Source organism: Pipra filicauda, unplaced genomic scaffold (genome assembly GCF_003945595.2).
Source record: "Pipra filicauda isolate LSUMZ 115617 unplaced genomic scaffold, ASM394559v2 scaffold5_size6683894_pilon, whole genome shotgun sequence".
Lineage (NCBI taxonomy): Eukaryota > Metazoa > Chordata > Aves > Passeriformes > Pipridae > Pipra > Pipra filicauda.
The window spans coordinates 4102778-4119214 of record NW_024104754.1 but is presented as its reverse complement, the minus strand read 5'-3'; positions in this window follow the sequence as shown (position 1 = coordinate 4119214).

Below are 16437 nucleotides of genomic sequence, written 5' to 3'. Positions count from 1 at the left end.
GGCTGCAATAACAAAAGTGGTAGGCTTTGTATCCCTGGAAAAGCTTAGAAATATTGAGCTTAATTACAGGAGAAAACATAAATAAATGCTTTGAAGTTTTGTTCAATGGAACTCTATCTGCCATTCACTGATGCTTTCCTTTCTCTGGAAGTTCTTTGATATTCCCAAGAGCACTGGTGGTTTAGCTGGACTCAGCTGTGCCCAGTGGTTGCAATTTTGCCTAATGCCTGTGACTTTAGGTGGTCAGAGGATACCCCTAGATGGGAATGTGAAAGTCTAAACTTGAGCTAGTACTTTCTCCAAAATTTACATTCAGGATTAACCCAGCAGCTCAGACATGGTGCTGCTGTAACATACTGTAACTCATCCAGAGGGCATAGGTGCAACTCACGTGCTTAGAACTATCCCTAGTGGTTTGTCTCCCACCATTAACTTGTAGACAGTAGGTAGTTACCAGCATGGGCAGGCTGATGGACAGGCATCTTCTTGCATCCGTAAAGGTCCCACAATGACCAAATGAACTAGCTAATGGAAAACAAACTGGGGATGGAAACAACAAACTTTCATCCATTGCTAGGACATTATGCAGTCTAACACGGTATGGCAACTGTTGGCAGATGTTCAAAAGCTGGAGCATGGGGTGCTTGAGAGGCTTAGACTGATCAGTCACAGGCTTTGTCAGCTGACATCTCCAGGAACTGAGGACACAAAAGACATCAGTTCTCATCCCAGACCTGCTCTGTTTGCAGTAGTTTTCCCTCTTCTGCTTTTGCTGTAACTATTACAGCCAGTGTTATTCAATCACCAGAGAGGTACATGTACACCCCCTCAGAGGTTACAGTAGAACAGAGATTACAGAAAACAGTTTCCTGCTTTATTTTACATAAATTCTATAATGATTTGAGTTACTGTTTTATTATTCCTCATATGTAGCCAGTTAGCTTTTTCTGTCTGAAAATCTCTTGGATAATAACACAGCGAAGAATATAAATTAAGAAAGTATCACTCTCTTCTAGAAAACTAAAAAAGCTGGCATGAATCTTAGGGGCAGATCAAGTAAATAAAATAGCATTAACAATCTTAGCAAAGCATTCCAGATTTTGAAATGACAAAGCCCTTTTTAAGTAAGCTTTTCGCATTACTTAAACATTGACTGCAATGTGTTGTGCAAACAGTTTTAGTGTTCTCCTCTTACTGAACAGGAGGTTATGCAACCAGACTGCAATACACACGTTACTTTTTGAAGACAAGTTTAAAAAGCACTAAAGTATTATACAAGTATTGTTACAGAAGCAAAAGCCCTTTCAAATCATTCTAACTGCTGATTTCACAAGAAAGGGAGGTTGCTTAAACTCTGTGTCATGGTATATTATGCATGTAAGGCATTAAAAAATAACCTTGGGAGACAGAAGGTCTCCCTGCACCGGACAATAATGGGTGCCACAAGTGTTTGCCTTTCAGAGACGGCAAATAATACTGTAAGTTCATGTACAAAAGTATGTGCAAGTGGGCTAACAAATGCCAGACAGGTGGAAAGAAAAGTTTCTGGCATGGAAAGCAACTAACCTGAGGGAAACTTCTGAAAGAGTAAGGCTGAGTGTGCTTCTCTCCCCTGCTAATGTTCTCTGCCATTCTACCTTGGCATCTGTTACCTTGATATGCTTTTACTATTTCCTGCCCTGCCCCAGGTGTCTTTAAGCTTAGTATTTGATTTTTGGCACCCTTTTCCCTATCTTGCTTGTTTCAGGCAACAACAGCTGCATGGAATAAATCCTTTGGAGTTTTATAGAGCCATTGTTCCTAACTCTGTTTGAGAGTGCTCCTACACATTTGCAATATTAAACAATCAAAGAAAGAAGCTAAAATTAATAAAAACATAATAAAAAGGCAGAGCTAAATACTGATATACAGTGAAAGCAATTGGAAGTATGCAGGTACAAAAATACTTATTTGATTAGCATGTTAAGAAGGAATGACCATTTTTAGAGGAAGAGCATGCAGTACTTATTTCATCCACCAAGATCAGCCATTGTTTGGGGTTTTTTTAATCCAATTTTGAATAAACACTGTGGACCAGAGATGCTAGATTCACTTTCTTCATTTTGCAAGTAAATATCACTTTAGGTCCTCTTGCAAGCAAGTGACCAGTCCTCTGGTGCGTGCTGGAACAGCCTCAGCAATGATGTAGTTATGCTCAGTCTATAGTTGCTCCAAAGGGAGAGATTCCAGCTAAAAAACCAAGTCCTCACTCTTTTCTATCATACCCCCTTTTTGCAGAGGAGAAGCCTTTGCCATACAACTCCTCTGGCAACTCCACGCCAGCTCAGAGGCTGCCTTGCAACAGAGCTATACCTTGGAGTCCATACTGGACCTTATTATTGGGAAAAAAAAGATAATGGCTTGGCTGTAGCAGAATTTTCTCTGCAGTCTTTTTTTTTTTGAATTATTATTAATTGGGTTACCCACAAATCACTAACTAAAAGGAACAGATTCTTAGAACAGATGAATTCAGAGTTACCAGTCAAACTTGCTATTTTAAATTTTATAAGAAAGAAAAGAAAATTACAGAAAACATCTTTTGATAACCTTGCAGATTCCACTCATATAGCCAACTCCTATTTTGTGAAAAGCTGTATGTAGAGTGTGCATTTTTATATTATCTAGAACTTCAGAACACAAGATGGCAGTGTACATTCTAGTGATTCAGGCTTGGAGATGCTACTCAAACTGAGCACATAACATTTTATTCAGGCCTATATTAATCTGGTCATGTAATTTTGCTATGAGAGATAAACTTAAAAGTATTTGTCAACAGCAGACCTAAAAGTATTTGTCAACAGCAGAAACAAATGCAATTTGCCAATAAATGAGTATTGCATGAACAAGTGTTACGTAAAGCTTAATTCAAGATTTTATTGTATACAACAACACTCTGGAGACATTAAAAGTCTCTTATGGAACTCCTGAATTGCAATAACAAGAGGGTATCCCTTTATGAAGGAATGGAAGTTGGCTCAGTTGTAAGAGCTTCCGAGCAAAATTGGCTGCTGGGGAAAAGCACATAAGAGAGCTGGCATCCTGAAATATTTGAAAAGCTCAGGGCTCTCAGAGGAGTAGTGCAGACCACTGACGTGGAACAGGCTGAACAGTATCTAAAATTGAACAGGTGCCTTTCTGGGAAAAAACTAACACAGCAAACAACTGTTTGGCACGACAATTCAGAAAAAAAAACATCCACTGAGAGGCATCAAGTTAGAGGATAGGTCTGTGGCTGAGGAGAAACTTGCTTAAAGAGCTACAAGGAGTTGGACCTTTCTGTGTGTAATTTCTGAGAAAGTTCACTCAGAGCCTCCCTGGGTACCAGTGGGCAAAGAAAACTGCAGTCTCTTTTGTTGGGTTGAGTTGAATATTGGAATAGTAAGTGTAGCTGAAAAGTTGTCTGTCTTTCTGCTATTGGTTATGCAAACATGGCCTTGCTAACATAGTAAAAATAGCCCTAGGAAAAATAGTAATATTTCAGAGTATAAAATAATCCTAGAAGTCACTATCCCTGTGGGGTGCCTAATGCTGACAGAATTCTAGGCAGTCCTGCTTTCTCCCTGGGGAACGTTCAGGTGACATTGCCTCCCTGTACCTAAGCTCATGGCACTAATGGGCAAGTCAGACTGACCCAGGAGACCAAAACTCAACATCAGGGTTCATAATTTCTGGATACAGCTCTTGATTTGATATAGTTATTTGGAATTAGATAATGAAAAAATATATATTTCTCTCAGACAGGTGTGATAATAAGTATTTTCTCTTTTTATCTCCAGAATGGGAATATTTTTCATCCTCTATTGTACTGTGCAATGGAGATCCTCACGTCAGTGTCAGTGGAGCATGGCATATAGACCTTGACCAGTGTTTCTCATAGAAGGTGGAATTCTGGGAATTCTGGTCCCTGAGTCTACTTTTCTTGTAGTCATTATCTGTGTGAAAAAATATCTCCCTTCCCAACCCGTCAGTCACAGTAGCTCCAACGAAAAGTTGTCAAATTTTTCATGGTGGTCCACTCCTGTCATTACAATTGGATCAATTGCTGCTTGTTATTGCTTTATGTTCCCACGCATAAATCACTGGGTTAATACCAAGACTTCTTTTCCCTCTCTCTTTCTGAGTTTGCATAAGATTGAATTTGGCATTGATTCAAATCAAATAATTCAAATGCCTGGTATTTAAACTAAGGCTGGGTGTGGGTTCGTGACTAAAATAAAGTGTATTACCTGGCAGTTTTAGTCATTTGGTCTATTTGTCACAGTAGATTACAGAAAGTGTGGCATGCACAGAATTATGCATGCACTTTTCAACCATCTGAAATGGAGGATAAATTGAACATGTCATAGTTCTAGGACAGTAATTTATATTGAGTACAAGCTGGGAAGGGACCAGAGCCAAGACCTCAAATCTAAATTACCTTGAGTTCCAGGGAAATTTTAATCCAAATAAAAGCTTCAGAGCTGTTCATTATATATTTAAGTGAACCAACAAGAGACCTTGTCTCAGAACTCACCCCCGAACTAAAGAATTTACACCACGCTTGAAGCTTTACAGCTAAATCCACAGATGCTCTATACTAAGTATGATCACCAAAGTTCTCTGTATGAAATTATTGCCAACTGTCTGTTGTAACCACCCCACGTATTTCTTTTGGCTTTGCATATATCCCTGTTTATCATAAATTAACTTTTCCAGTCCTGTAATAGTTCCTTACTGAGAGTGCGTTACGAGAATTCACAACTCACACTCAAACTTTTCATACAGGGACTATTGAAGTTGTGCTTATTCAATATTTGACTTGCAAAGTTTCCTCTTCCCTTTGACTATCCTGGAAATTACCTGCATTTGAGATTTCTGTGAATGCAGATAACACTAGTAATGTCCAGAGCTGAGAGGAGAAAGGAAGATATTTTCTTTTCTTTTCATGGTCTTCCCTACAGTCTGTTCCATCTTCTTTTCCCTCTAATCAAACCCCAACTATTTGTTTTATGGCAGTAGTCAGCTCATATAAACATTAGTGAAATCCCTTCTTTAAGTAAAATAGTTCTTACTTTTCTATTCAGAATCATTCCTAATCCAATCCTCTTTTACCACGTATAACCAATTTCCCACAAATCGAAATAATTTACCATTTTTTTGCAAGAGAATGTAGCTGTAACAGGCCATCCCAAGATTAAGCCCTTCCTCCCCAGTGTTTTACAAAAGCACCTCTTTGACCTGACCCCACACAAATCAAAATTCATTTCTTTCCCATAGTCCAAAACAACTTCTTCTCCCCAAAATAAACCCTTCCTTTGACATTAAATTGTAATGACCCTTGCAAATTCAGAAAGTCGCAGTGCAGCAGACTGATAGTAGTCCTAGAGACACTTTAACCTTTTCATTTGCTGCAAGCATCATCCCTCTGCCTGTCATCAACCCATAATGTAAAAGGTGAGGTCTGGACTATGGGGGGATGGAGCAGGAAATGTCAGCAGACTGGAGAGTGCTACCTTGTGGTCCAGCAGAGGCACACAGGCTCCAGCTGGGGCTTCAGAGGTGTTCAGAGCAGGGACTTACTGGGGAAAAGGATATTGGTGGTTATCACTACCACTGATACATGCCTCAAGCAAACACTGATGTTAATAATGAAAGCAAAATTTAAAATTGGCAAAAGTAGTACTCCTGTGAAACATGCTAGCAAATGGTATCTTTGAAGCCAAGCACTTAGCAGGATTCAGGAAAAGGTTATACATACATATTCATACATTTGTACAGGGAATTAGATTGGACCCGATAAAAATTCGTAATGGATACAAATGTTCACAGTTCAAGGCATAAATCAACCACCAGCCTGAGGTTAGAAAATAACTTCCCCTACAGTCGAGCTGTTACATAATTATCCATTATAGTTGCAGAGGGGTGAAAGGAGGTTGAAGAATAGGGCAATTTTTTCAGAGACATCTGGGAATTACTATTGGAAGACGACTAATTTAGATTTTATCTGGTAGGGAAGTTCTTATTACATCAAACAATGTAATTTAGAATTAAAACATGTGATTTATTTTGTATTTTTTACTATTAATGTAATCAAATTCATGCCTGGGGGTAACTACAGACCTTCCATTATAAGCCAGCCAGAGTTAGTGAAATTCACTGTGCTGTGTTTTCTCGCTGAGTCTCCTTAAAAACAGCTTCAAATTTTGAAAAGAAGTCAGGCAGAGTCCCAGGAATTAAGTTTGTCAAAGCTAGCCAACTAATACAGCCAAGTAACTGTCTGTATTAGCAGAGAAAAAAATTGCATGTATGAACTGCAGCAAAAATCTCGTTCTGAAAAGTTCTCATTTTTGTTAAGTTTGCATAATAACCTATTAAGACTTGCAGAGGTCCTGAATATCACTGATTATAGGATGGGGGCTACTCCAGGCTACTGGAGTTATCAACTCACCTAAGCAAAAACATACACATTCAGTGGACTTGTTTCCACCAAGCAACACACCTCCAGCTTTTGTTGCACTTGCAAACAGTCTGTGAGCTAATGTAACACACACTGCACACTAGGAAAAAAAGCTTTTGTGACCCTGCAAGCAGAGAGCTTGATTGAAAATCAGATTCTTAATCAATTGATTAAGAAATTGCGAATGAATACAGGCAACCATTTATGTTTCCTGCACTGGTATACTAGCTGCATTCTGCTATAGTTTCTGGAGTACGTGTGATACACTTACTGCAATTACAACAGAAATTACCATCACAATAGATGTGGGGAACTGAGAAACATGTATTAACCACATTTTCACAAGAAAAAGGAGTGGTTCTTGGCATCAGTCTCTCTTAAGCATAATTTCTGTTCCTAGTGAGCAGTACTAGAAACATTGCACAGTGATTGCTCAACATCTGGAAGGTTCTAGGGCTACAATCAACAAACACTAAGGTCTAATTAAAAAAATCTTACTGTGTAAATTTGAGTGATTTGTTCAGACAGATTTATAAAAGGAATGGCTGAAGAGAAGTCAGCAGATGTAGTATATTTTTTTAAAGGTTTCAAGTCATATTTTGTAAAGATTTAACTTGAAAAATTAATTCAAGCTGGCTTTGCTGGGGAAGCCGTGAGTTGCTGTGGACACCCGTCCCCTGACAGCAGGCAGTGACTGCCCAGCTCCGTGCCCAGTGCTGTAGGTGTTGGAGGCAGGATGCTTTGCAGGTTCTGGTTACCAGGCTGCTCACGTAACACAGGGTCTGCAGAAGTAATGCCACTGTTTTATGGCTTTCTAGGAACAAACAGGGCAACTCCCTTAAGCACAATTACCTCTTAACAGTGGCAACCTTATCAGCCCTACAGCTGAATCCCAAATGAGGATTGGGATTGGTCGGGGTGGGTCATGTTGGGACCATTTGACACAAGTCTTCTGCCAGTCACAAATGCAGTTCTGTCTGGTCTTCTGCTTCCTTATGTCCTGCTGCTGCTACTACTGACACGCTGCCAACAGCAAGCCATTTCCCTGGGAAGCTCTCTCAGGCTGCTTACAGCCCAGCTGCCTCGTTCTGCCAGCTACCAAACTGCTGCTCCAGCTCCCATATAGGCTTCTCCCTCTCAAACACCCTTACAGTATGCTGGAAACTCTGGTATATACTGGGAACCTCAATACAATGTTGCAAAGACATATGATATATTGAACTGTGAGGAGATGTTTGGGGTGTGATAGATATGGGTGTGAGGGCTGATTTTTTTTTTTTAATTATTTTCATCAGGATAATAAAGTAAACTTCAGAATGCTGCTGACATTTACAACTGTACATCTCAAAAAGCTGCAAATACCAATGAAAAAAGGATTATAGATGGGGTGTAAAGAAACGTTGCACTCGAAAGTAATGGTTTTGATCTAGAATAAGGCAAATTGATAAATAGTGAACAAATAATCCAAATAATACTTCTATGGAAGAAATAGCCTGAAAAATATGAACTGAAAAAGAGAGTGATGGGATTGTCCTTCTCCTCCCCTGGCAACTAGATGCAGGATATGGCAAGGCAAAAGAGCAATGTCATTTTGGACTCCCCATGAGCTGTAACAGCACCAAGTTAAGTAATTTTCTTTTTCATTTTGGCCTAAAATATTCAGTTCTATCCACAACACTGTCAAAAAGACAAAAAATAAATGAGAAAGAGTTCTGAAAAAAAGCCAGGAGAACAATCAGTGACTGGAGGTCAGATTTATTTGGAAATATGTGTATATGTTTAACTTGTCCAAAACTTTAAGGGTGAATAAGGGGAACTCATAATGGATGACTTTTTCTGGAACAAGGTACTTAAAAATACAAAGTAGAAAAAAAGGGTTATCAGGCTGCCAGAGATACCAACACTGCTTTGTTAGCTGCTGCTGCCGCTGAGCAGGTCCCAAAAGAGTGCATAAAAATGAGAGTTGCATTTATATTCTGAGAATCCAGCTTATGTTTTGTTTTCTCAGAAACTCACTCCCAGAGGTTTGTTTCTACCACATGTTTAGATAAAAAGTAAGGACACTGCTCCTCCAGAGCAGTGCTGAGGATCACAGCGACTGTTTGACATTGCTTTCTGTTCAAATACAGTCATTGTTCCTCCCTAGGCCTATATGTTAGCCTCTCACTATCACACACCAATGGGGACAAGATGAGGAACGAAGCTAATGGGTGGCAACACCATGTACATAACGATGTATTTAGAAGAGGAGAAAGAGATGCAAGATGGGGAAAAAAAAAAACCTAAAAAAACCCAGGCAAAATACCAACAGAAACATGAGGACTTCTGGGTTTCTGCACTGCTGACTCTTGCCTTCATACTGAGACATAGAGGACCTATTGACACTGGAAGCCAGGCTGTAAACTTGGCCAAGGTGTTGGCTCTGCTGCCTGGCCAGTAGTGAGGCTGCACAAGCATTCTGACACAGCCTGGGTGTCTGCCCTCCTGCCTGATCCCATCCTCACAACCCTGATCACTCCTGAAGTTAGCACCCCCAGACAGATCAGGACAGAGCCAGCAGGCTGCCTGCATGACAGCCCTGTGAAGGAGACGCAGAGCATCCCACCCACGTGTATGAACTCTCACAGAACTGTGTGAATAGACACAGCAGGTTGCTTGGATTTTAAACATGGTGAGGACAAACTGCCTGCTGCAAAATACATGGGGCATGACAAGAGGCTGAAGGAGTAAACAATATATTATATTCTCATGTCATGGGACTACCAGGATGAAAATGTCAAAAAAAAAAGAAGGCAAGAAAAAATAAGGGGCAGTAAAGCAGCCATCTTGTCCCATTCACTTTGAAAATCAGAACAGTAAGTAACTTGGGGTCTCCTCTGTTTAGCAAACACTTTTGTTACAGCAGAGAACATACAGAATGAGGAGTTAGAAGATAAGGAAGGTATTTCCTAGAAGAGATTATGAATGTATCATAGATTAAAAGCAGTTTCAGCTATGAGTTCTATTTGTATAGATACTGCTAAAATACTTTGATAGGACAGATATTCTACCCAATGCTTGTGTTATCTTGCATCAGAAAATGGAAGTCAAACAGACCTCAGTATTATTCTTGCTTTCATACTTTCTGGATTTTTTGGGTATGGAAGGGGCAACAAAAAAAAAATCCATGAGCAATTATAGTGTGCATTTGAGAAATGTCTAGGCTGTTAGAGCTCCTGGGAGTGCTTGACAGTTTAAAGGGAAAGACATGCAGGATCTGTGTCAGCTCAGCTATGGCATAACTGTATTCCAACACTTAGAGGATGGTGGGGAGTTCAAGAGCGTACCAAACATGGTGTTCTGCCAGTGGAGGTTTAGGTTAGACATTAGGAAGAAGGTCTTTACAGAGAGTGACTGGGCATTGGAATGGGCTGCCCAGGGAGGTGGTGGAGTCACCGTCCCTGGAGGTGTTTAAGAAGAGACTGGATGTGGCACTTAGTGCCATGGTCTAGTAAACAAGGTGGTGTCAGGTCAAAGGTTGGACTTGATGATCTCAGAGGTCTTTTCTATCCTGGTTAATTCTGCGATTCTGTGATTCTAAAGCACATGATGCACTTTAGACTCTCTGTAGTATGTTTATTTATAGGTAGTCTGGCTTCAGCAGAATCACAAAACTATGTCTTTTAAAACTCTTCCCAATATATCCAGTGCAATGCAGGCTGCAAACATTTCTATTCACACAATTTAACCTGTAATTTAAATAGTTATATATACAGGGTCATTAATTCTGGAACAAGCTCTTTCATCTATTTGAAATTATTTTAATATTTAATTCTAGTTACTCTATTCTAGACTTATTCCAGATTTGTCTTGGTTCCAGAAGGTCATAGAAGTATCTTCCATCAGACATATAGATATTGTAGTATGCCCTGGGTAAAAAAAGATTTAGGATTCTAGTTGGGTTAGGAGCACAGCTCGTATTATTTATTATCTGCAGATGCCAGGACATTAAAAGTTTCAATTGTTTTCCCACCAAACTGAAAGGCAGGTTGTTAATACAATTACCTCTATATAATTGGAAACTAAATCAATGATGACTGTGTGATTCGAATGGTACTTTAAATAATTTCACTTTTATGATGCTATTTTGTTGCACATGTTATCACCAAATAGCTTATTCATTTTCTTGGCAACTGTGATTTGAGTTTGTGTCTTTTTCTGTGATGGAAGAATCACATTTTCAACCTTTCTAGTTTTCTGGGACACAGTGGGCATTGCTTTTAAGTATTTAGGCTGACACACATTAACACTAGAAGTCCATAGTCCGTAGTGAGTGAATCAAGAGGGAAGGACTGGGTGGATTGTAACTGCCCTCAAAAAAGAAGTAGGCACTAGAGGTCTTTGGCAAGGCCTTTAAAGGAAAGCAAGAATGTGGGGTAGACAAGCAACACAGAACTGTTGCGAAGAACTTCCCCTACTCCTTTCAGAAGAGCGTCCCTAGTCACTGCCTGTTTGCTTTTGGTTTTAAATATTTAGACAGGTAATAGAGAGAAGGGTCACAGACTACTGTTATCACATGGGAGTCACAAACATTAGTGTTTTATCAACACTGTTTTCATCACAAATCCAAAGCACAGCACCATAAAAGCTACTGTGAAGAAAATAAACTCTATCCCAGTCAAAGCCAGTACAATCTCCACACCTTATTCCATACCATTTACATCCTGCTCAGATCCCACTCTATCCAACAGATCCTCATTAAGCACCTTCCCCTTTCTCATCCTTTGATGTAGACACAGATATAATTTCCTCAGTCTATGAACCACCCCTGTAAAATGTCCATAAAATGTTCATGAAATGCCCATTGAGTTCATTAGTCCAAGATGTTGGACTCCAGCTGTTCTGGTGGTCACTCAGGACAGGAGAGGTGGTGTGTTGTGTGGAATTACTGGGCACCAAAGCCAGCTCAGGTTGGGTCACTGCTGCACATGCTCCACTTCTTGTAAGCCTTGTTCTCCACTGGTAGTGGTTCCTGCTATAACATGCAACTCAGATCATAGTTTATAACAATTTAGAGGTATATACATTATAGTTTCCGTCTCTGGTTCCTTTGGACACCACAGTATACTCTTACCCTTGCCTCTGCTCCAGTGTGAACTTATCCACAGACCCCAGTCCCTTAGGGGTGGATCTGCTCCAGTGTGGACTTACTCATGGGCCACAGTCTCTTCAGGGGTGTACCTGCTGTGTTGTGGACTTATCCATGGCTCCAGATGCTTCGAGGTGTTTCTTCTCCAGTGTGTCCTTATCCCCAGGCCACAATCACCACAGGGTACACCCTGCTGTGGTATAGACATATCCATGGCCACAGACACATCTGCTCTAACATGGTCTTATCCACAGCCATGAATACTACAGGTTGTCCTGCTCCTGCACTTATCCACAGGTCAAATCCCTTCAATTCAAACTGACACTGGAGCTGCAGCCTGTCCAGCCCAGCAGCACAGAAACAGTAGTGATGCCCAGGCCATGAACCAGCCTGGGCACATTGCCATGTCTGTTATCAAAATGCTCCCAGGCACAGCTGGGTAAGATGATAAGCCCTACAGCAAACAGCAAGAGCCAGAAAAAAAGGCACTAACAAGCACTAGATTAATGCACAGCAGGGCAAGCCCCATGACAAGGACAGCACCTTGCAAATTAATAGCTAAATAGCACTAACAGATATAAGTTCAGTCTAGCAAACTCCAGTCAAACCTGTTGTTACCTCAAACCCTTTAAGCCCCAAGTTGGGCACCAAAAAGGACTGTGGGCAGCTCAGCCCCACACAGCCACATGTCCACTTACCCCCACTGGGATCGGGGAGATAATTAGAAGGGTAAAAGTGAGAAAATCTGTGGGTTGAGATAAAGACATTTTAATAGGGAAAGCAAAAGCTGTGCACACAAACAAAGCAGAACAAAGAATTCATTCACTGCTTCCCATCGGCAGGCAGCTGTTCAGCCATCTTCAGGAAAGCCGTGTTTCATTACATGTAATGGTGACTTGGGAGGAGAAACACCATCACTCCAAATGTCCTCCCTTCCTTCCTTCTTCTCCCAGCTCCATATACTGAGCATGACATCATATGGTCTGGAATATCCCTGTGGTCAGTTGGGATCAACTGTCTAGCTGTGTCCCCTCCCAAGTCCTTGTGCACCCCCAGCCAGCTCCCTGTCAGGGAAGCCTGAGAAACAGAGAAGGCCGTGACACTGTGCAAGCACTGCTCAGCAATAGCTAAAACATCCCTGTGTTATCTTTTATCTGTCTTAATCCATTGTTCTCAAGAATTTTTCAACTTGAAAGGAAATTAATTTCTGAGGTTGTCATTCAGCCAGAACAAGGTAGAAACTCTGACAATCATGCATTCAAAGCATATCAATGTCAGTTGATTCTGCAGGATGAGACAAGTAGCAGCAGAAGATAAACCGTTCCTGATTCCTCTGAGTCAAATTTAAAATTGAACTTTCCTCAGAAAGATTAAGGGTCTATATTTTACTTGTCCATGTTCATGTACAAAGTCTTACCACTTCTTGTATTTCCACTGTTCCTGGGAATGAGATCATAACCAATACTTAACATCTGGGATGTGGGGAAAGGTTGTGGGTATTTGGTTACTAGTACTCTAGTATTAGAGACAGGGTTTTCTCCATGAAGAGAAGAAAGAACCATTTACTGTACTTTAGACTGTATGTTAACCTCATCTAACTTTTAGATGGTAAGGGTTAGAGAAGATGAATTCCAGCCATCATAGATGAGAACATACCACCTTATGCCAACAACTAAGCAAGGATCTCTGGTCCATCCTATGACTTTGAGATGTAAGAAGGGAACAGAGCTTGTGTCACATGTAATCCAGATTCTGGGGCGCTTGGTCTACATCTCCTGCAGAGCTCTCTGTAAAACAGAGGATGTCACCTTACCACTGAGTGAAAAATAAATTTTGTTTCACTAATTCCTTTCACCAAAGTTTTTCTAGTGACATCACAGGGATAAATTTTAGAATTAAATTCCTTATTAAAAATGTAACATCAAAGAAACTTTAGTCAAAATCCCAGATCCTCAGAGTCACTTCCCATTAGTCACTGGTTGAAAGTTCAAGAATTCAGTGACTGAAATTGACAGAAACAAGTCAGCACTTGTTTCTGACATTTTTCAGAAGCTGGAAAGTTGTTATTCCAACGGATGTTTTCTTCCATTGCCCTTTTATTTGAATGTATCCAAACTAGCAAGGTTTTAAAAAAGTTTATTTTCAGCAGTAGGTGGCACTATGAAGTTTCAAAATTATCCCAATATAAAATAAAATGCTAAGCACATACATTACTTTAAAAAGAACATGAAAATATATCAGAAAAATTCTGATAATCAAATTAATACTTTTCTAAATTTTACAATTAACAAAAAGTCTAAAGCAATAAAAAGTTCTCTATACTCTTTGTAAAGTACCACCATAGGTTGTTCTTGAATGTACTGTTTCATCTACTTTGAATTTCCTGAAAATTATATCTATCTCATTTGCATATAAGCTTTAATATTGCAATAATGACTGTCAATACATATAGACTAGGTATGTACGTTTTATAAGGTAAATGAATGTATACCAACAGGAATACACCAAATTGAAATGCATTTTGGATTTTTCTTGCTTGGTCAAAAGTTTATATTTACAAGCAGAGACTAAAGCATTACCTGTAGGGCCATATTCCTCTATGTATATGATACGGAGATGTTACTATACCCCACATAATCTCCAGGATTAGAAAGATGTTTTTTTCAAACTTTTTCTTCAAAACGTTTTCTTCAAAACTTTACTACACAAAAATCTATAAAGGGCAACTAACAAACAAACCTGTGTTTTCAGGTATTTCAGGTTGCCTAATGAAAAAAATTAACAATATTGCACAAGTATTGTGGGTACTTTGTTTCAGAAAGTTCTCAGCACAATACACCTCGTTCCTCAGTGGTGTAGGGCAGGATAATGCAGTGAGATGCGGTATTTTTATTAAGCTGATTTTTGGATGGCTGCCTTCTGATTAAAAATTAAGTGCTGGTCTGCCTGAGCACACGGAAAGGAAAAAAGAAATTAAGCAAGGAACACAAATGAAATATATAGTCAATGTTCTTTTATCTGGCCTGACCAGGAAGTGTCCTTGCCTTTTTTTTTTTTTTCATCCAGGCTTCAAGGAAGCTACTCGGCTTTGCATACTATTTCTGCACTACGATACAACCTAACACCTCAGATTCATGCTTGCTTTTATTTTGCTTTTTAATAAATAAAGCATGTAGAAAAGACACTTATAGCTTCAGGACAATTTTTCAGGAACTTACATTGTGTATTACTCATTTTGTGCTAACGTGGTCTGCTTACTGTTTCTTTTATAAAACTGAAAAAGTCAAATGCTGGTACTTAATAAAAACATGTTTTGCAAGGAGCTGGCAGCAAAAGGTTTTTTAACTTGTGACAGCCTGCTTCAGTTTCTCCAGAATCTCCAACAAGAGTCCTTTCCGTTGGGTTCAGTTGGGTTCACTTTTAGACCACAGAATAAAGTGGTACTACAAAAATAATATGCGGGAATATACTTTAAATTTTCCTGCTTGTTCGCCATTGCAAATGATTCATTGTCGCCATGCATTCTACCTCCATGGAATCAAAGCCATAGCATCATAACAGCTACTTCAATATACCTACCTCATTCAGCACATCTTCTGCTTAGACCTCTGTAAGATGTTTAGTGGCTCTGTGGAAGGCTCCCACTATATCTAGTACAGTTACCATATATGCATATAAGAAATCTTAAATTTCTTTTCTCTTCCAAGGGAATCTTTGGGTAGACATCCACCTCCAACATGAAGGTGCAAGGAATTTAATTACTAGAGATTTATCAAATTTATACACTTGTGCAATTTTTTAAGTTATAAAATCACACTTTTGTACCTTGAAGGGCAAAACTGAAAATGAGATTTTCACTGCAGCTGTGTTTAAATTGCCAGGTGCACCAACAGCTGTGTTGTTGTGCGTACCCAAAGCAGGCCCAGTGCACCAGCGTTAGAGACCTGCAGAGCACCTGCAAAGGAATAAGTAGTGTCCTAATTCCACTCTGTTTGGCTCTATTAGATCTTTGAAAGTAGCCTCAAAAATGGGCTCAAGAAATGACCAAAGGATCATCTGAAAGGTATATACTGACATATACTGTCACCCAGGCTACATACACAATGGCAGTGGTCAGACCCTTTTCAAAGCTGTATTCAGTGCACTGAATTGATTAACTATTTGACTGCTGCTTATATTTTCAAGGGGAATTCAGCTAGCTCTCTGAATAATGTCATTTACTAAATACCAACAGGTGCTTTAAGATAAGACTCTCCAGTTATTTGGCATCTGACACTGGGGTAGGGATCCTGGCTTGTCCGCTCTAAAGCGTCCCCCCTACTTTTAGGCGTGTTCTGGCACGTGCTTTCTATTACACCTGAGGAGTAGGACGTGTTGGTGGATGTGGTGCTGTTAATACGTGTTGCATATATAAGAGCTGGAAAAGCCAAAAGGTTGACAAAATGTTATCAGGACCAGTGACATAGCTGCTCTGAGAGGGACCTCGCCCGGAGCTACCAATTCCCAACAACTCGTGTGTGCCGAGACCCAGACCTCCTGATTTCTGTTTCGGCCGGTCCGGCGGCTCGCTCGGGTTCCCCGGCCCAGCGCACACGGGGCTGATCCCGGAGCTCTGCTGTCCCTCTAGGTCCTGCCGTCCCGGCCGTCCCCCTGCTCCAGCGCCGAGCTCACCGAGCACGGGGCTCCCGCACCCACCGGGAACACCCCGAGCAGGGGCCGCCCGCGGGCCGCGGCATCGGGGCTCGGGCGACGGGGCTAAGGGCGGACGAATTTCCCGACGCGGCCGCGGCCGCTGCCGGGAAAGCCACCGCCTCCGCGGGCCCCGCGGGCGCTG